General features: G+C 51.5%; 1 protein-coding gene and 1 long non-coding RNA gene across 10 annotated transcripts in view; one reads left to right on the top strand and one right to left on the bottom strand.

Annotated features, from left to right (window-relative positions):
- Positions 1–19,509, top strand: part of IQSEC1 (IQ motif and Sec7 domain ArfGEF 1) — a 392,952-nt gene that overhangs the window by 7,528 nt on the left and 365,915 nt on the right. The window lies entirely within an intron of this gene.
- LOC144339300 (uncharacterized) lies at positions 1,252–8,967 on the bottom strand. The gene is made up of 2 exons (XR_013414195.1): positions 7,163–8,967; positions 1,252–4,071 (listed from the first exon to the last, which is right to left on the bottom strand). It is a non-coding gene; the product is annotated as an uncharacterized LOC144339300 (long non-coding RNA).

Raw genomic sequence — 19,509 nt, 5'->3', positions numbered from 1 at the left:
TCAGGTCAGGGAGGAAGGGGGGGGGCCAAGTGGTGTGCAGCCCCAGAGCAGGAAGCCAGTGACCACCCACGGGTGTCAACAGAGGCTTCCTGGAGGAGGTACCTTTGAGCTGAGACTTAAAGAGCAGGAGAGAGGAGGAGGATGGTGTCAAGGCAGGGGAAGCAGCATGTGTGTCTGTGCCTGGGGTGTGTGAGGGGCTGGGCGGTGCTGTTGTTGGTTGTAACAGGTCGGTGCAACTGGACCAGGTGAGATCAGCCTAGGGCACTTGCCTTTCTTAGAACCTAGATATCAGTTTTTGGGGGCTGGTGGACAAGACTGGCCCACTGGCCCTTGCCCTCCAAGCTGGGCCTAGCTTGAATCCTGATTTTGAAGTGTTTGGCTTTCCCTCTTGGATGAGGCAAGATCCACAAAGGAATGGATCAGAGCCTGTCGTTCTGCACCTGAACTTAGAATGTGTTGATTGTAATGAGGCCACAGCAATAACTGAGCCTGTTCTAGGTGCTGCATGCTGGGCACGTTCTTCTCTGTGTCTCTGTTGATGCTCTAACCCTGTGACAAGTGTGAACTGTCCTCATCCCATTTTGCATATATGAAACCTGAGGCTCAAAGAAGTTAAGCGGTTTGCCCACAGTCACCCAGTGGCAGTGGTGGGATTCACACCCAGGTCTGTCTGCCTCCAGGGCCGGTGCAGTTCACCACCATGCCGGGCTGCTTCAGAACTGTTCACTGCATGGTGTAGATGTTTTGGAAACATTGGGGGCCATTTCCAAATGTGGCATGGTCCCTTCCCCAGATTTTTGGCTTCAGAAGCCAGAATGAACGTAGCTTTGTCACCCACCTGGAGACAGCCCAAGTTCCTTCTCTGCAAAGCAGCTGACAGTGGTTGCACCCAGCTGGCAGGGCTGCTATGGGCAGTGGGTGCCAGTGTGCTCGGGGAGAGTCCTCTAAGCTGTGCAGCACTCAGCAGCCAGTGCTGGGTGTTCCTCTCTTGAGTTGGTCTGACTTCCCCACTCCCCTTAGATGAACACTTGCTGAGCTCCCAGAAAGCTGCTGTTCACATCTTCATTCATGCAGGACACACTTGGGACATGTGGTCGCAGGGGAGGGTTGGGATGGGGGCCTCCTCTCTTGGCTTTGCCCCAGCTTTTGCTGGAAGTGCCTGTGGTGGTTTAGATGTCCTTTGCTCTGCATACTACTTGCGTGAAGAGCATCACACCTGCGGAGAACCAAGGGGCCTGGGCCCGCCCCCTCCATGGGAACCGCAGGAGCACGACTTGCTAAGGGCAGAAGACAGGGCCTGCTCAGAGGGTGTCCTGGGACCAGCAGGGCAGGAGGGTCCTTGCATGTGTCTGGTAGTGCTGGGGACCTTTCCAGGGACAGGCATGTGTGTGGATGAGATTCACGGATGGGCTGCAGAGCCCATGAACAGCCCGAGGCTGAACAGGACCTGGTGGGGTAGCCTGAAAAACCCAGAGACAGGACTCGAGGGAGGGTCCCGGCTTTGAGGTCTGCCTGTACTTTCTCCCCGTCGGCATGTGAAATGCACCTCTCTGAGTCTCAGTTTTTTTCATCTCTGCTATGGGGACAGTGACAACTGGATCTCCCTCTTAGGGTTGCCCTGAGTGGGGAGTATGCCTGGCGGCATGGTTGAGGTGCAGGGAGCGGACCAGTGTGCATAGGGCAGAGTGAGGGGGACAGTGTGAGAGAGGAGCGTGGAGGCAAACAGGGCAGGGGTGAGGGGTGAGGCAGAGCCAGCAGGGCCATGTGGGCCCACTGGGGACTTTGGCTTTGATCTGAGGGAGACAGAAGTCCCTGGAGGGTTTTGAGCAGAGGAGGAAGTGATGGGACTTAGGTCTGGGCAGGATATCTGGCCCCTGGGGCAGGCATGGGTACCAGGGTGAGGGAGGCTTCAGGAGACGCTGCAGAGCTGGGTACTGGGAGCCTGGGCAGAGGCTGCTGGGGTGGGCAGGAACACGTGGGCTGGGGATGAAGGCACACAGCCCCACCCTGTCTTTCCCCCCAACAATCACCAGTCCAGATGCGAAGGAGAGAGAGGAGTGGAACCAGAGAGGAGTGGCTCCAGATGGGAGGGGCCGTGCCCATCTTGGCTGCCTGCAGCAGTGCTTGGAATGTGGAGTACTTGAAATGGGGAGTTCTTGAAACAGGAAGCGAGGGGGCCGGTGCCACCCCTGTACTCTGCCTCTGGCTCCCCACACCTGGGCCACCCCCTTCTTTCACCTTCAGGGAGGAGCAGCCCAAGCAGGGACGCTCACTTTCCTTGGGCTGGCCAGGGCTTCTAGACAGCTTGGGTGAGGCTCCCTGTGGAGTATTTGGGCAGCACGGTGGCCAGGAGGCAAGATACAGACTCTGGGGCCAGGCTAGCAGCCTGAATCCCAGCTCCCTCCACCACACACCCCCTGTCTTCTCTGTCTTCTCTGGCCCAAGGCTGAGCCTCTCTGTGCTTCAGCTTCCTCACCTGTAAAATGGGGTTATAAAACCTCCCTGCTGGAGGAGTGGGAAGGATTACATCCTTGATGTATGTAAATGTGCACAGAGCCACTTGTATCACTATTGTTCCTTCTTTCTCTGTTGAGAAGGAAAGTTATTTTAGAAAGTCATGGAATTTGGAATTAGGTGACTTGGGTTTCAGCACATGTCTCTTATCTATCCACTTCTCTGCATAGTTAATGCTGCTGATTTTGAATCCAACCCTTTGTACGATGTGTTATCTCAATCACTTTAACGCTGCAGCCTCTTGACTGTTTTAAAGTTGTGGAGTCTTAATTTTATTAAATTGAACTGAGGCCTCCCCACAAAAAAGGAGGAGCCTGGAAAGTTCCATCTGCCTCCCACAACCTACAACATGCTCACATCTCTGCCTTTAGTTTCTGCAAGGCTTTACTTTCACCCAGTTCAGCAGTTCCCAGACTTCGAGATGTGTAAAAATCCGCCACCTAAAAGGGGTGTGCGGGGTGACTCTGACCATCCGCTTTGACCCTCACCCATAGGTTGGCCTGCTTGCCCTCCCTGGCACCTACTGTGAGTGTCTCTGGGCTAAGGACTCAACAGATGCCCCAGTGCTGGGGCTTCACCACCACCAGCTTTCCCTTTCACCAGATGATCCTGCAGGGCTGTGATGGACCACATCAAATAATGGGAACAAAGGTATCTTGAAAGTGTAACATTGTACGAATGAATGCCCCTCACCTAGGGATGGAATGTGAGGGGTTTCTGCCACCCCTCCATTGTTGATGAGCTGTAATAGTAACCTTGATGACTGGCTATTTATTGTAAGCACTTGCCACAATTCTGTGAAGTGGGGAGCATTATTATCTCCGTTGTGTTTATGGGGGAACTGAGGCAAAACAAAGCAAGGGTGGTTGGGAAGGTTGTGGTGTGAGCAAGAATCAGCCAAGCCTATCCCTATCAGAGCTGTCATCTAGACATTTTTAGGGAACTGTTAGTTTCAGTCCGTTTTGTTCAGAGAACATACTTTGTGTGATTTGAGTCCTTTTAAATTTGTTGAGACCCATTTTAGGGTCTGAGATGCAGTCTGTCCTGGAGAATGTTCCATGTACATTTGAGAAGAATGTTTTCTGCTGTTGGGTGGACTGTTTTGTACATGTTTGATAGGCCTAGTTGGTTTGTAGTCTTGTTTGTGTCTTATATTTCCTTGTTGGTCTGCCTACCTGCTCTGTTTATTATTGAAAGTGAGGTATTGATGTCTCCAATTATTACTCTTATTTGTTAATTCCTATTTTGATTTAATTATATCTTTTTTTTCAGAAAGAGTCTTGCTCTGTCATCCAGGTTGGAGTGCAATGGTGCAATCAGAGCTCACTGTAACCTCAAACTCCTGGGCTCAAGCAATCTCCCCATCAGCCTCATGAGTAGCTGGGACAACAGGTGTGCACCACCATGCCTAGCTGATATTTAACATTTTGTAGAGATGGGGTCTCGCTTTGTTGCCCAGGCTGGTCTTGAACTCCTCCCAAAGTTCTGGAATTACAGGCATGAGCTACTGTACCCAGCCTCCAATTATTCTTTAATTGTCTCTTTTTTCCTTCATTTCTGTCAGTTTAAACACTTCATGTATTTTGGGGTTCTGTTGTTGAGTGCACATATGGTTATTATTGTTGTGTCTTTTTTTTTTTTTTTTGAGACGGAGTCTCGCTCTGTCGCCCAGGCTGGAGTACAGTGGCGTCATCTCGGCTCACTGCAAGCTCCGCCTCCTGGGTTCACGCCATTCCCCTGCCTCAGCCTCCCGAGTAGCTGGGACTACAGGCGCCCACCACCACGTCTGGCTAATTTTTTGTATTTTTAGTAGAGATGGAGTTTCACCGTGTTATCCAGGATGGTCTTGATCTCCTGACCTTGTGATCCGCCCGCCTCAGCCTTCCAAAGTGCTGGGATTACAGGCATGAGCCACCACACCCAGCGTATTGTTGTGTCTTCTTAATGGATTGTCCCTTTTATCATTATGAAATGTCCTTCTCAGTCCCTAGTAACAATGTATATCTTAAAGTTTATTTTATCTGATTTTAGTTACAGCTACTTTAACTCATTTTGGTTACCATTTGTATATCTTTTTCCATCCTTTCATTTTTCAACCTATTTGTGTTTTTGAATCTAAAGTGAATCTCTGGTAGACAGAATGTAATTATATTATGTTTTTTGTTATCCATTCTACCAGTCTTTGTCTTTTGATTTAAGTGTTTAATCTACATTTAATATAATTATTGATAAGGCAAGATTTACATAAACAATTTTGTCGTTTATTTTCTGCATCTTATATAGTTTTTCTTCCTGTATTCCTCCATTATTACCTTCTTTTGTAACTATTTTTCTAGTGTAATATTTTAATTCCCTTGTTTATTTTAGTATATAGAGGACCTTTTAGAGCACGATAACACTTGTTCTAGGGGCAGAACATCCCACATGAATTTATCCTCACCCAGAGAGAATAAAGACAGGGGCAGGATCTAGACAGGGAATGTTGACAGTGAAGCCCAGAAAGTGGCAGGCCCCAGAGAAGAAAGCTGGCAAACACAGGTGCGGACTCATCACAAACTGGGTAGGCACCAAGGAACCAGCCCAGAAGCTTCCTGAGGACAAGGAGAGTGAATTATTTGTCTCTGCTATTTCTTTAAGGGGTCCTGCCTCAGAGTAGGTTTTAATGAATATATGTTGAATGAATGAATCAGCAAGTCAATTAATCCATCATTCAGTCACCGTAAAGGTTATTTGTTGGCCTGTAACAAATTAATTAAACATTTAGTTTTAAAACAACCACCATTTTATTATATCTCTTTTTGCAGATCAGAGGTTGGGCAGTGCTTGGCTGGGTGGTTCTTCTGTTCCCTATGTTTTTAATGGAATACTCAGTGGTATTCAGCTGCATGATGGGCTGATCTGGGGGGTCCAAAACAACTTCACTCACACATCTGGCACCTTGTGGAGGTGTCTGGGAGGTGGGCTTAGCTGGGACTGCCACCAGAGTATCCACATGTGGCTTCTCCAGCCTGGTGGCCTAGGGGCCCCCAGAACCAGTGTTCTAAAACACCTGTGTGGGAGATGTGAGGGTTCTTGTGATTGGACCTCTGGAGTCCCAGGTGTACTTCTGCCACATCTTATTGGTCATGTGGATCACAAGGCCAGTCCAAATTCAAAGGCAGAGGAATTGGCCTCTACCCTCCCTGGGAGAAGGAGGGACAAATTGCAGAGGTCCTTAATCTCCCACATTTGGTTTGCTCAGACTGGGCTCTGTCACTTCTCCTTGCCAAGGCTGCAGAAGTTTCAGAGTGGCCTGCCCGTAGGCGGGCCTCGCTCCCCTTTCTCTGCCTGGAATGTGGCCACTGTCCTGCCCCTGCTGAGCTGGCCTGTCTGTGGAGGATCACTTTTAGGGGTGGCTGTGTCTGCGGCATTCTCATCCTCCAGTGCAGCTCATCAGGAGGTCAGCACCCCGCCCCCGACAACCTGGCTTGGGCACTGAGGATGCTTCCTGGGCAGGGACCTGACCTGTGCCCTGGGTGGGGGACGGGAGTAGGCTGGGCTTCCCAGCCTAGTCACTCAGGGAATGCTTGCCCGTTCTTGTCTGCGTCCCCCTCACTCCAAGCTGTATTTTTAACTCCTGCCATATGGAGAAGCAGCCAAAACATCCAAAGAGGGAAAGGGGATCTGGAGAAAATCATCACTGCAGTGCGATTTGGATGGCTGCAGTCACTGAGAGCACTGCCTTCTCAGTCCCACCTTCTCCCTGGGCACTAAGGACACCCAAGCAACCTTGCTCCTGCCTGGCTGTCGTCCTGCCCTGAGGGCAGGAGTGTTGGCCTGAGTTCCTCTCTTGCTGACGAGGGTGCCCTAAGCCGGTGGCCAAGTGCCTGCTGGTTGCCTAACCCCAACTCCCTGCACTGCAGCTCGCTCCGGATGCCTGCCGTTTTCACACCTCGTCGTGCTGTTCCCGCTGCCTGGAATACCCAGCCCACATCTCTGTTCTTGCCTTTTGAAACCCCGCATGTCCCCTGAGGACTGACTCTGATCTCAGAATCTTTCATGGTGCTGACACGTGTTAGAATAAATGTCTTCTCTTTATGTTGATTATATTTATTCCTGTAGCCCTGGTCCCTCTGCAGACTTCCTGTCTTGTTACCACTGGGGGCCTGGAGGCTTGCATCTTCCCTCTCTGGGGCAGGTGGCAGCCACACCCCTTGCTCATCTTCGGAAGCCCTCCTACAAAACTGCCCAAATTTAAAATGACATATTTTGAATGAATCGATGATTGTTACATGGACAAGGGTCTCCAGATTGGAATGCACACACCCCTAGGGGCAAAGGACTCGATTATTTGAGGTGCAGGGAAAACATGTACAATTAAGATTGTGTCTGCAGGCCGGGTGTGGCAGCTCACACCTGTAATCCCAGCACTTTGGGAGGCCAAGGCGGGCAGATCGTGAGGTGAGGAGATCAAGACCATCCTGGCTAACACAGTGAAACCCCGTCTCCACTAAAAAATACAAAAAAATTAGCTGGGCGTGGTGATGGGCGCCTGTAGTCCCAGCTACTCGGGAGGCTGAGGCAGGAGAATGGCGTGAACCCGGGAGGCGGAGCTTGCAGTGAGCTGAGATCGCACCACTGCACTCCAGCCTGGGCGATAGAGTGAGACTCTGTCTCAAAAATAAAAAAAAGATTGTATATTTGCACTTATTATTTAATTTACTCCTTAAACATCTTTTTGGTGGGCCCTTTTATGGGTATTTGTGACATCAGTGCAGTCTCATCTGCTCATGACTTATAAAGACACAGGTTCATGGTGGGAATCTTGCTCAATGCTTCTGACAGGGGAGCCTCATCAGAAAGTCTAGTGTCAGTGGCCTGGACCACAGCTGAGTTTTCACTACTCTCTCCTGGAGACAGCAGCTTTCCTGGCATAAGGGTCTGTTCTATGAGATGGGCTGAAGTAAGTATGTATTAAGTGCCTACTGTGTGCTAGCTGGTTCTTTTTTATCTGTACAACCCCATTCTGAAGATGAGAAAACTGAGGCTCAAAGAAGTGAAGCCCTTGCCTGCGGTTGTACAGCTGGTAAGTGGCAAGGGCCAGACATGGGCCTGGTCTGTGGGACTCCCAAACCAGTGCTTTTGGCTTCCTGCTCTGTGTCTGGTGGCCCTGTTGCCCTCCTCTGGCTGAGCTCCTGGGCTCTGCTCAGGGCTGTGCATTGGCAGTGACAGGACCTGGCCTCTGTGTTTCTGTGGTTTCTGCAAAGGGTGGTCCTGCTAGTAGTGGTGTGATGCTTGTCCCTCATGGACAGGACTCACCAAGCCCCTTCTTTTTCGTCCCCACAAATGTGAAGACTCCAGGCTGAGAGAGGATGTAGGTGGATCTGGAGGAGAGCTGGCTGAAGGGGGTACAGCCCTCTTGTTTAAGTAATTTGCTGACTCTGGCCCCAGAAGGGCACAGGGCTGGGGGGGACTTGTTTAATCTCTGTTTTTCCAGATTTTCATTCATCAGATGCCAAAAATCCAGTCCTCTTTGACTGAAGGCAACCAGAGGGATGGAAAACGCGGCTTTTATTTCATCAGAATGTCAGCCTTTCTTCTTTGTGTGGATTGTTTTTATTGTAAAATGTAGTTTCTTTTATCTCCACTGAACTGGTACCAGGTCTGTCCTCAGCCATTCAGGCTGCCATAACAAATGCCATAAACTGTGTGGCTTACAAACAATAGACACTTATTTCTCACAGTTCTGGAGGCTGGGGAGTCCAAGGTCAAGGTGCTAGCAGGTTCACTGTCTTTCAAGGGCCCTACTTTCCAGTTTATAGATGGTGCCTTCTCGCTGTCCTCACATGGTTGGAGAGGCAAGGAGCTTTCTGGGCCTCTTTTATAAAGCACTTATCCCAATCAGGAGGGCCCTGCCCTCATGACCTCATCACCTCCCAGAGGCCCTGCCTCCCAACACCATCACCTTGGAGATGAGGATTTCAACACATGAACTTGGTGGGGAGGACACAGACATTCAGAGCATAGCAAGGTCCAATAGAGTAAGCGGTTATGGAGCCTCTTGTGTGCAGACGTGTGCAGGGGTTAGGGGTGCAGCCAGGGGTCAGGGGTGCATCCAGGGCCCAGGGCATTCCTGCCGTCCACTTCACAGCCTGGTGGGGGAACAGATACACCCCTAGAGCACCCCCTGTTTGGGTGGCTGAGATAAGAGCTTGCTGAAGGACCGCCTGGGCTGGAGGAGGCAGTGAGGGTTGTTAGGAAGGACAGTGAGCCCGTAATTGTCCTGGCCTCCACTTTTGTGCTCTCCTTCAGAGACCCTGGGGATTCAGCATGTGGGGTCTCCCTGTGCCTACCTTGGAGAGGGTTGGCTTTTGGTTTCTTCTTAAGGTGACGGCTTCAGCAGTTTTCTGTATTTCTCCCTGAATAGTTCTCCTTTGCTTGATTTTACTGAACAAAAAAAAAAAAAAAAAAAACCTGCTTCCTCCCCATCGTGGGAGCTGCTGGCTGCTGCTCTGTGCACGCTGTGTGGGCTTCCCTGAGCCTCCTGGTTTAATGAGAAAGTCCCTGCCCAGGGTCTGGGCCTCAGGGGCCTGTGGGCTTCCCGCCGCCCGGCCGCACTGCAGGCTGAACTTGACCAGTAAGAGGCTGGCGTTTGGGCTAGTTAGACCTGTGCTCCTTGGGCATTTTCCATACTTTCGAGACTCCAGGGAAAGCTGTGTCTCAGGCTGCTTGATGCCACATGGAGTCCAAGGGCTATGGCATTGAGATTGAACACTGTCATCTCTCCTGCCACAATATGCCAAGTGCAGTTTGATTAAGACAAAATTGTGGAGGTGGTGGGTGCATGCAGTCTGGGTTTGGATACTGGCTCCATTCTGAGCTGTGGGGGAGTGTTTCCTCATCCTGAAAATGGGTGCAAGAACAGTGCCTCCCTCAGACAAGGCCTAGCCAGTGCTGGGGTGTGGGAGTACTCGCTCCATAGTGGACCTCTGTCATGATCATTTCAGGTGTAGGGAAAGTAACAGCAGGAGTCTCAGAGGTGAGAGGGAGCCCTGTGCTAGATAGGCATGGGATGTGTGGCTGAGATTGCTGCTTCCAGTTACCTGATTTCCTTTTTTTTTTTTTTTGCAATAAGGTGTCTTTTTTTTTTTTTTAAATGCCCATACAGCAGAATAAAGGCTGCCCTTCTCAGCCTCTCTAGTGGTTACATGTGGCTATGTGACTCTGTGGTAGCCAGTAGGAGGTAAGCAATAGTATGCTGTGCCACTTCCAGAAAGTACCTTGAGAAAGGAGTGTTGTGTCCTTTGACCCTTGCTCTGTGTCTTGTTGGCTGGAATGAGGATGTGATGGCTGGGGCTTAGGCAGCCACTTTGGATTGTGAGGACAGTGGCTGCACCAGAGGGATGAGGGGGCTGTGAGTCTGCAGAAGCCTGTAACCTGGTAACCTGGAGGAACTGTCCCACACAGCCTGGACTGCCCACTGCCAGACTCCTGCATGAGAGAAGAAACCATGGGTTTCAGTCTGCGTGTATTTGTTTTTGGTCTCTCTTTGTTGATCCTGACCCTAATGTTATCTCCAGAGTGATTTTTCGGCTGTGCTTCATCTCTGGGAGCCTGAGGCCTCAGAGTGTGAGGGAGTGGGGGTAGAGGTGGGTCCCCCTGGAGCCCAAGTGTTGGGATGGTGAATTGAGCCACTTAGCAGATGAGGGCTGGGTGCTTCACGCAGTGCTGGTGCACAGGCAGAGGCTCTGCCGAGGACTGGGCCCTGATCCTAGGGGATGGTGGGTGTCTCATCACAGTTAGGGCAGCATCTAGCTGTGGCGGGGCCGGCAGCGATCTCGCAGGGGAAGAGCCTATGGGCCAGTGAGGCTGCCCTGCATGGGCTGAGGAGGAGGCAAGACTTGATTCACTTGGACAGGTTGGGGGGACACATGGCCAGACCTTCTGGACCCGGGTCACTTCTCAGGGGCTGGAAATGGTGCTCCTCTGCTTTCCAGGGGAAGTAGGGGTATCAGGGCTGCAGCTCCCACCTTCTTATCCTTCTGTGCTCAGCCATGCTGCTGAGAGAGAAAGAGAGACACAGACAGACAGACAGAGATACAGAGAGACAGAGGGAGACACAGAGAGACACAAACAGAGAGAGAGGGAGAGACACAGTGATAGAGAGAGAGAGAGAGAGAGAGAGAGACAGAGTGAGGGACAGAGATAGGGATAGACAAACAGAAAGAAAGAGAGAGAGAAGAGGGGAGAGAGAACCAGAGAGACAGAGTGAGAGGGAAGTAGAGTGGGTGACAGTCCCCCCAGAGAGGCAGAGACTGTATGTGTTTGTCAGAAGACCCTCCTGCCCTCTCCTCCTTCCTCCTCCTGCTTGTTGAGTTAGTGATTGATTCATTCACCCATTCATTTGCTTCTCAAGCTTGCAAGGCCCGCCCTCAGTGCCAGCCTTCCTGCAGAGTGATGCTAGAGCCCGGAGATGCTAAGCCAGTTCCCCAGGGGTGCCACGTGGTGAGAGGGAGCTGGAGGGAGGGAGGGAAGGAGGTTTGGTGAGGGGAGGAGGGGGTGCCGGGCACCTGTCAGAAAATGCTACATTTTGAAGATGATATCCCATGCAGGTTGACTTTGAGACAGATGAGAATTAGTATAGGAACCCAGGCGAACACAAGACTGAGACCCAGGAGAGCAGGCAGGGGGGCATGTTTTTACCATGTGTGCCGCACTGCCTCTGGTCTCCTTAGAGTCCTTGGCCTCCCGTGGGTATCACGGCAGCCAGATACTTTCCATGGGCAGGGCAGGGCCTGGTGAATCTGCCTGGACTGGAAAACCAGTTTGAGTTTGGAGAGAAGTTGTGACAGACAGTGTGGCAGGAGGGAGACACAAAGCCTGAACTGGAGGCTGGGAGAACACAGGAGGCTGCACTTGGCGGAGCAGCCACTCCAGGGAAAAGGACTTTCCAGCCAGGTTGGCTGGGGTCAGTGGCCTGGCCGGCGCCACCCGGCTCAAAAGCCCAGGCCAGGAGCTTTAGGGCTATTTATATCCACTCCAGCAAATCTTTTGATCTTGATGATTCTGTGCAAAGCCTGTGTGGTGCTGGCTTGTGCACATTGGACTCCCAGGCAGACAGGCGCAGGGACAAGGATGCAAATCCAGAGACTGACTGGGCCAGGAGACTTTCTTGTCCACGACTTCAGCTCAGGGAACTGCGGCTCAGAGGGGCTGAGAGCTTGGCCGAGGTCACCAGCAAGTGTGTGCCCAGCCCTGCGCTCCAGGCTCTACTCCAGCCTTAGGGCAAGGAGGAGGCTGGCAGGGACAGGGCACTGGGTGAGTACCTACTTAAAAAAAAAAAGTGAGGCCCCAAGTGATCTGTCCACCTTGGCCTCCCAAAGTGCTGGGAACATTCACATTGTTGTACAACTGGGTTCACCACCCAGCTCCAGAACTCTTCATCCTCCCACACCGAAACTCTGCCCCCGTTAAACATTTACTCCCACTCCCCTCCCCCAGCCCCTTTCTGTGTCTGTGAACTGTACTGCTCTAGGGACTCCACACAAGGAGAATCCTGCATTATTTGGCCTTTTGTGAGTGGCTTATTCACTCAGCACAATGTCCTCAGAGTTCACCCATGTTCCAGCATGGATCAGAATTTCCTTCCTTTTTTTTTTTTTTTTTTTTTTTTTTGAGACGGAGTCTCGCTCTGTCGCCCAGGCTGGAGTGCAGTGGCGCTATCTCGGCTCACTGCAAGCTCTGCCTCCCGGGTTTACGCCATTCTCCTGCCTCAGCCTCCCGAGTAGCTGGGACTACAGGTGCCCGCCACCTCGCCTGGCTAATTTTTTTGTATTTTTAGTAGAGACGGGGTTTCATTGTGTTAGCCAGGATGGTCTCGATCTCCTGACCTCGTGATCCGCCCGTCTCGGCCTCCCAAAGTGCTGGGATTACAGGCTTGAGCCACCGCGCCCAGCCAAATTTCCTTCCTTTTTAAGGCCGAGTGGCCTTCCATTGTGTGGACAGACTACATTTGTTTATCCGGTCATCTGTTGCTGCACGGTTGGGTGTTTCTGCCTTTTGGCCATTGTGAATGAAGCCATGCGCACTGGGTGTGCCAATACTTCTTCAGGACCCTGCTTTCAGTTCTTTTGGGGGAACATACCTGGAAATGGGGTTGCTGGGTGCTGGGGTGTTGTGGCAGGTCCTTCTAGCTCTATGAACTCCGTCCCCGCATAACCCCCAAGGCAGGTGTTACTATCTGCATTTTACAGAGCAGGAAACTGGGGCAGTGGAATGGTGGGTAAAGACAGGAATGGTTTCAGGATAGCCACAGGCCCCTCCAGTGTGTTGGGCTCTTACCCCAAGAGGGACGGGTTTGCTCCCTCACCTCCTCTTTTGAAAACATTTTTCATTATGTATTTATTTATTTATTTTTGAGGAAAGGTCTTCATCCTGCTGAGGATGAAGACATGAAAGTTTTGAGTGCACAGAGCCTGGTGCATAGTATGTGGTTAGTTGTTATGGCTTGTGTTGTCCTCTCAGGACTGACCCCGGTCACCTGAGGAAGTGTGGCTCAGGTCCAGGGGCTCGTGACTCTTGAGCGTCCAGCACACCAGGGAGCTGGCCTGCTCCAGGCCTGGCTTTACAGCCACAGGAAAAGGTGCTTATTCCTGTTGCCTGAGTTTACAGCAGTGAGTGCAAAAATGGCTTCACGCTTTTACAGGAGCTGCTGATTTTCCCAAGATGTCAAGTGTACTGATTTATGAAAGTTGCCTAAGAAAAAACTGGGCAGATATTTTACAAATCCATAAAATCCCAGAGCACGGCATTTTTACACTGGCTTCTGACTCACCTGCTAGGGATGCAGCCACCCAGGGTCATGCCTAACAAGGCTTGTAGCATTGAGTGCCATAAATTATGGAAGGAACTGAACTGTGTGAATTGCATGGGTGAATTTCACAGGTATGTTGTCAAGGGGAGATTTATTGGGAATTTTGGGGTGAGGCTTCAAGTCTGTAAGCTCTTGGGGACCATGCATCCCTGGCTCTGCCCCTGGAGCTCAGGGGACAGATGCATGATCACCAGCTCCTTGCAGCACATGTGATGACAGGGGTGGGGGATGGGGGAGATGGGAGATCGGGCAGACGGCAGAGGACATGATTCTGGAGATTTGGGGCTTTGCTCGCTGTCTTGAGTTGAGTTCCCTGGGAACAGGCTCTAAGATGGGATTTGTGTGAAAGGGGATTCACTGGGAGCTTTCGGGCACAATACTCATGCGAGGGGCTGGATGGGTAGAGGGGGCATTGGGGGGCATGGCATGGTCTCTGCAGAGGCCTCCTATAGCCAATGCCACCAGAGCTCTGGAGCTGGGAAGGCTCTGAGGGGATGTCTAATCAAGGCCAGGGCACTGCCCTTTTTCCCTCCACATCGACTGGACATTGTGTGTGGCCCCTGGGGGAGGGAGGCATGACCTTAGCCAAGGACAGTCCCCAAGTAGTACTCAGCCGGGAGCCCTCAGCAGCCTGCACTCCTGGCAGGCGGGGACAGGGAACGGGGTCCTGGAGAGTGCCTGGGTGGCCTCCCTAGTGTCTGCTATAGCTAGTCAGGCTGATCTTTCTATATACAAATCAAGTGTCATGGCTTCTTCTCTGAAAAATCTGTCCCTCGCTCTCCTTTCCCTCTGAGTTGGCAAACTGGGTTCCTTGGGCCACACCCAGCTGACAGATCATCTATTTTACCAACTTGAATTATTGCCAGTATTTACAAATCCAGTGATTTTACATGAAACCTGAGACTTCCAGCTTGCCTTGAAAACAAAGCAAGCCCTGCCCACCTCTGGAGGACCCCTCTGTGGGAGGACCCCAGCTTTCTTCCCTCAGGGTCCTGCCGAGCCTCGGGGGGCTTTGAGACTAGGCCTCCCGTGGACCGCAGATAGGTTTGAAATCTTCGTTCCTCACTGCCTTACGCACGCAGCCCATACTTGGGTGTTCTGACTGCCCGGCTCTGTGCTGTGGCCTGGGCCCTGTCCAGCCTCCACTCTGGTGGTAGACCTGGCCACAAAGAGATGGGCAGGGCAGCTTAGTGTGGATTGGACCATTGGGTAGAGTGGATGCCAGACAGGGAGATCAAATAGGGCAGGGAGGCAGGGAGAGAGTGATGGGTGCAGCTTGAGGCCGTCGGTCAGGGAAAACCTTGGCCGTCCCCAGTCCCCACACCTCTCAACCCCTCATTTCCACCAGTCTCTGCTCTGGGGGCTGGGTGGCCTCTGCACCGCCCAGTACTGGGGACTGCTTACATGCACCATGTGCCTTGCTCATCTCAGAGGACCCCTTCCACCCTCCTCTTCCTTCGAACCTTGAAAGCTTTCAGCCTCCTTGGCTGGGCCTGTCTCCCAGGCCCCAGGGCAATGTGACTTTCTCCTTCCATGCCCCGTGCACCCTGCCAGGAGGACCGTGGGGCCGGCACCAAGGTCAGCTTCTGGGTCAATGGGGTCTCTGTGTCCTCAGTCCCTGCATAGTGCCTGGCACAGAGCTGGAGTCAGAAGAGGCAGTGGCAGGTCAGGCCTTGATCGTAGACTCAGGCACTGGTGAGGGCGCTGCTTCTCAGGCAGCCTGGAATGCCAGGACTTTCACAGATCCTCTTAGGAATGTGGGCTTTGGCTGCCTTTGCCAGATGCACCTGTTTTGACCACAAATTGTCACTCAGTGAAAGATGAGAAAATCATGCCCCTACTGGACAGAAATAAGTGAGAGTATCGTGAGGACAGAAGCCATTCAGGGATTAATGGGAGTGTTGCACATCAGCCCGTCATGTATTGATCTGCGTTTCTGCATCACTGCATAGGTACCCCTTATCTGGCTCCCTTCGAAATGTCAACCTGGGAATTAGGCAGCCCCGTATCTTTCTGGTTGGCTTCCAAGCAGCAGCAAATGTCAGGCCAGAGAACATCGTTAACTAGCATCATACAAATTAAGCCTCTGGGCTTGAGGGTTGCAACTTTCTTTCCCTCCCCCCTCTTCCCTTCCTCCTCCCCGCTTTCACCTCTCTTTTCTGTCTCCCCTACTCTCTTTTCTCTCCCTCCTCCCTCCTTCCCCTCCTCCTCCAGCCCCGCAAGGCATGTCCTCCAGGCATGGTGGGCCAAGGCTGCTTCCTGAGATCCAGCACCTGGTTTTGCCTCTGGCAGGCACAACTTTTGCTAGAATGATGTGATTCCTTGCAGAATCTCCCTGCCAGCACGACTGTTCTAATTAGTCATATTTTGAAAGCAGATCTGCTTAATTGCAAGCAGAACTAAATATTGGTATATAAATAAAGTCATTAATAACTGTATATGGTAGAAACGTCTCCTGCTGAGCGCCATAATAAGCAAGCCCCGTTGACCTTTTCTTGGCTGTCATTGGCTGCATGGCTTGCATCCCCTTGTGGCATCTATGGATGACCAGAGGTAGAAGCAGGTGGAGGTAAGCATTGGAGACTCCCACAGGAGGGCCAGAAGAAAGGAGGTGGGTGGGAGACCCCCTGGACCCGAGGAGATGGTTGTGGAGCTGCCGGTTTTGAATGGCAGCAGAACAGCCTAGTGGGTCTTCTGCAATCATCAAGTTAATGAACACTTAGTGAAAACAGTTATGGCTTAAACACTCCATCCATCAGCCCACCTCGAAGGCCTCCCTGATTCGGAGGCTGGGCCTCTGGAAATGAGGACATGACCTGCAATGGCAGTGCCATCTCACCACCACTGTTTTGACGGGGCGCAGGGGAGAATATGGCACTGGGCTTAGTGCAGGCCAGCAGTCAATTACCCTGATGCTGCTCACAGGCTTGGTGACCTCGGGCTGTGCCTTGGTCTCCGCACCTAGAGAATACAGATGATAACATTTGTGCAGTGCATTGTGGGTTTGTTCATTCATTAGAACATCCATCAACTATTTACAGAGCACTTCCTCTTGTCCAGGTCCTGTTCCAGTGGAAACTCTCCTGTCGCAGGGCCTGCGTGGCGGAGGGTGGTGGAGGTGGAGCAGTGTGGCCCACATGGGCTGTGGGGGTGGTTGGGATTTTTTCTGGCTGCTGTGGGGAAGCATTGGGAAGATTTGAGCTTGGATGACAGGGTCCGGTTTATCGTGTTGAGAGACCTCTCTGGCACGGTGTGAGATAGACTATAGGGAAAGAAGGTAGGGGCTGTGCTGAGGCTCAGGGGAAAGATGGTGGGTCTTAGGCCAGGGAAGGGGATGGAGGTGGCAGAGCCCAGACTTGGGGGCCATTTGAGGCAACACCTGCCAAATTCCCAGGTGGAGTTGGTGACGCTGTGGAATCCTGGGGCTTCCTAGGTTCCTGGAGGGTGCTGGTGCCAGCCCCTGTGCGGTGGGGAGCGGGGCAAGTGAGTGCGATTCGCAGTGTGAGATGTTGCTTTTTCCCGACTGGTTGTGCTCCTCACTGGCTGCATTCCATTATCTTCTTTGGGTTCTAGATTTATTTTTATTGTTACTTATTTATTTAATTAATCTTTATTTTCAGGATCTCACTCTGTTGCTCAGGCTGGAGTGCAGTGGCACAGTCATAGCTCACTGCAGCCTCGACTTCCTGGGCTCAGGTGATCCTCCCACCTCAGCCTCCTGAGTGTCTGGGACTACAGGCACATACCACCATGTCTGGCTAATTTTTAAAAACAATTTTTGCAGAGATGGGATCTCACTATGTTGCCCAGGCTGGTCCTAGGCTCAAGTGATCCTCCCATCTTGGCCTTCCAAAGTGGTAGGATTACAAGTGTGAGCCATCACACCTGGCTCTGAGTTCTAGATTTTTTAAAAAGTTTTTTTTTGTTGTTGTTGTTTTTGTCGCTGTTTGTTTAATAGTCTTTATTTTTTAGAGCACTTTAGGTTTACAGAAAAATTAAGCAGTAAGTACAGCGAGATCCCATGCTCCCGCTGTCCCTGTTCCCTCCGTTATTATCTTGCATTAGTGTGGCGCATCTGCTGCAATGGATGAACCCACTTTGACACATCATTATTACCCATAGTTCATAGTTCACCACGTGCTTGTTCTGCCATTGTGGCATCACACAGAGCAGTGTTACTGCCCCCTCAAAAAATCCTCTGTGCTCTGCCTCTCCATCCCTTTCTCCCTCCAGGTCACCTTCTTTCACTTAGTCATATGCATTGAAGCTTCCTCCATGGCTTTGTAGGTTGATAGCGCATTTCTTTTTAGCACTGAATAATATTCCATTGTCTGGATGTAGCACAGATTATCCATTCACCTGCTGAGGGACATCTTGGTTGTGTCGAAGTTTTGACAGTCATGAATGAAGCTGCTATAAACACCCATGTGTAGGTTTTTGTGTGGACATACATTTTCAGCTCCCTTAAGTAAACAGTAAGGAGCGTGATTGCTGGGCCGTGTGGCAGGGGCGTATTTAGTTTTGTAAGAAGCTGCCAAACTGTCTTCCAAAGTGGCTGTGCCATTTTTAATTCCTGGGCTTCTAGATTTTGGACCCCTTTAAGGGGCTCTGGGTTCAGAGGATTTCACAGGCTCTAGTGCCCCACCCCATTTCTCAGACCAGCTGCAGGGTGCGGAGCCCCACCCAAACCGGGCAGTCTCAAGTGAGCTCAAATGAAGATGTCCTGAGTCTCCCTGAGGCTTCCTGGACTGCACCAGGTGGGGGCAGGAAGCGCTGAGGCAGTGCAGTGAGCACTAGCCAGGGTTAGTCTGGTTGGGGGGTGATGCTGATGTGTTCGACTCAGCTAGGGGGAGGGAGCCTAGTGAGGTCACCAGATGCGGGACCCGCAGCGTGGGGCTCAGTGTGGGCCAAGAAACTGGGTGTCCTTGGGAACGTCCTGCCTAGCCAGAATGTTATGTCTTCTGGAGAATGTCTGTCTGTCTGTCTCATATGCATGCACTGGGGAAGCTTCTCAGGGGCAGCTTACATGTGAAAACATGCCCTTGAGAATGGCCACTTAGAAACGTTCGTCCTGAGGCCCCTGAGCTGTGGGGTGTGCCTCTGTGCCATCCTGACTCCCTTGTTGTCTTGGTTAGACTTAAGTGCTGCCGTCCCTGACCCTCACTGCGTGCCTGGCAGGGTGGTGAGCAGTTTACGCTCGCTGCTTCCCTTAATCCTCATGGCAGCACCAGAGGTAGGTTTTATCTTTTCTTTTTTACAAAAGGGAAAACCAGGCACAGAGAGGTTAAGGAGTTTGCCTGTGAACACACAGTGGGTTGGCTGGGATCTGGGGCAGAGCTCCAGGCCTGTTTTTGGGTTGGGGAGCAGGGGAAGATAGGGGCTGCTGGCTGCTGGTGCTACACTCTCTCCCCAGGTTGGGCGGGGCTTTCCCTCTGCTCTCCTCCCGGGTCCCTCTCCCCTTCTTGTGCCTTGCGTCTCTCCATGGCGTTTGCCACCTGATGGGTTCTCCAGCTTGTCCTTTTGGTTTTTGTCTGTGGTCCACTTTCCGTCTTTCCACCATGGCCTGGGGTCCCGTAGGGCAGGGTTTCTGTCCACCTGGTCCCTTCGCATCCCCAGCGCTTGCTCAGTGACCTTTGTTGAGTGAGATATCCTGAAGGCTGCTTTGGGGTTGGTGAGGTCAGCTCAGGAGGGTATGGCTCTTAGGAACCCCAGGCCCCCTGGGCAAGTCACTGGGCTGCCCTCCATTCATTTTGCTCATCTGTCAGGTGAGGGATAAGGATGGGGCTAATGCCATGGGTTATAACCGCAGTTAGTACTTGCTGAACAGGCAACTTTGTGAAATAATTAAAATTATAGAGTACATATAATTATATATGATATCTTATATCTGATGTGCCATAGACTTTTTTATGGTTAAAAGATAAATAACACAAACTGTTTATTTACCATTTGAGCCATTTGAAGTGTGCATTCAGTACCGTGGATCGCCACGTACAGGAGAATGTGGGAACATGTCGTGGACAGTGCACCTGACACTCAGTGTGCAGCCGTCACCGTCACCACTGTCTGTCTCTAGACTCAGCATCCCAGACAGAAACTCTGTACCTGTGATATTACATACATTATTTATTATCTTCAATAGT

Source organism: Macaca mulatta, chromosome 2 (genome assembly GCF_049350105.2).
Source record: "Macaca mulatta isolate MMU2019108-1 chromosome 2, T2T-MMU8v2.0, whole genome shotgun sequence".
Classification (NCBI taxonomy): domain Eukaryota; kingdom Metazoa; phylum Chordata; class Mammalia; order Primates; family Cercopithecidae; genus Macaca; species Macaca mulatta.
This window is presented reverse-complemented; position numbering and strand designations above follow the sequence as displayed.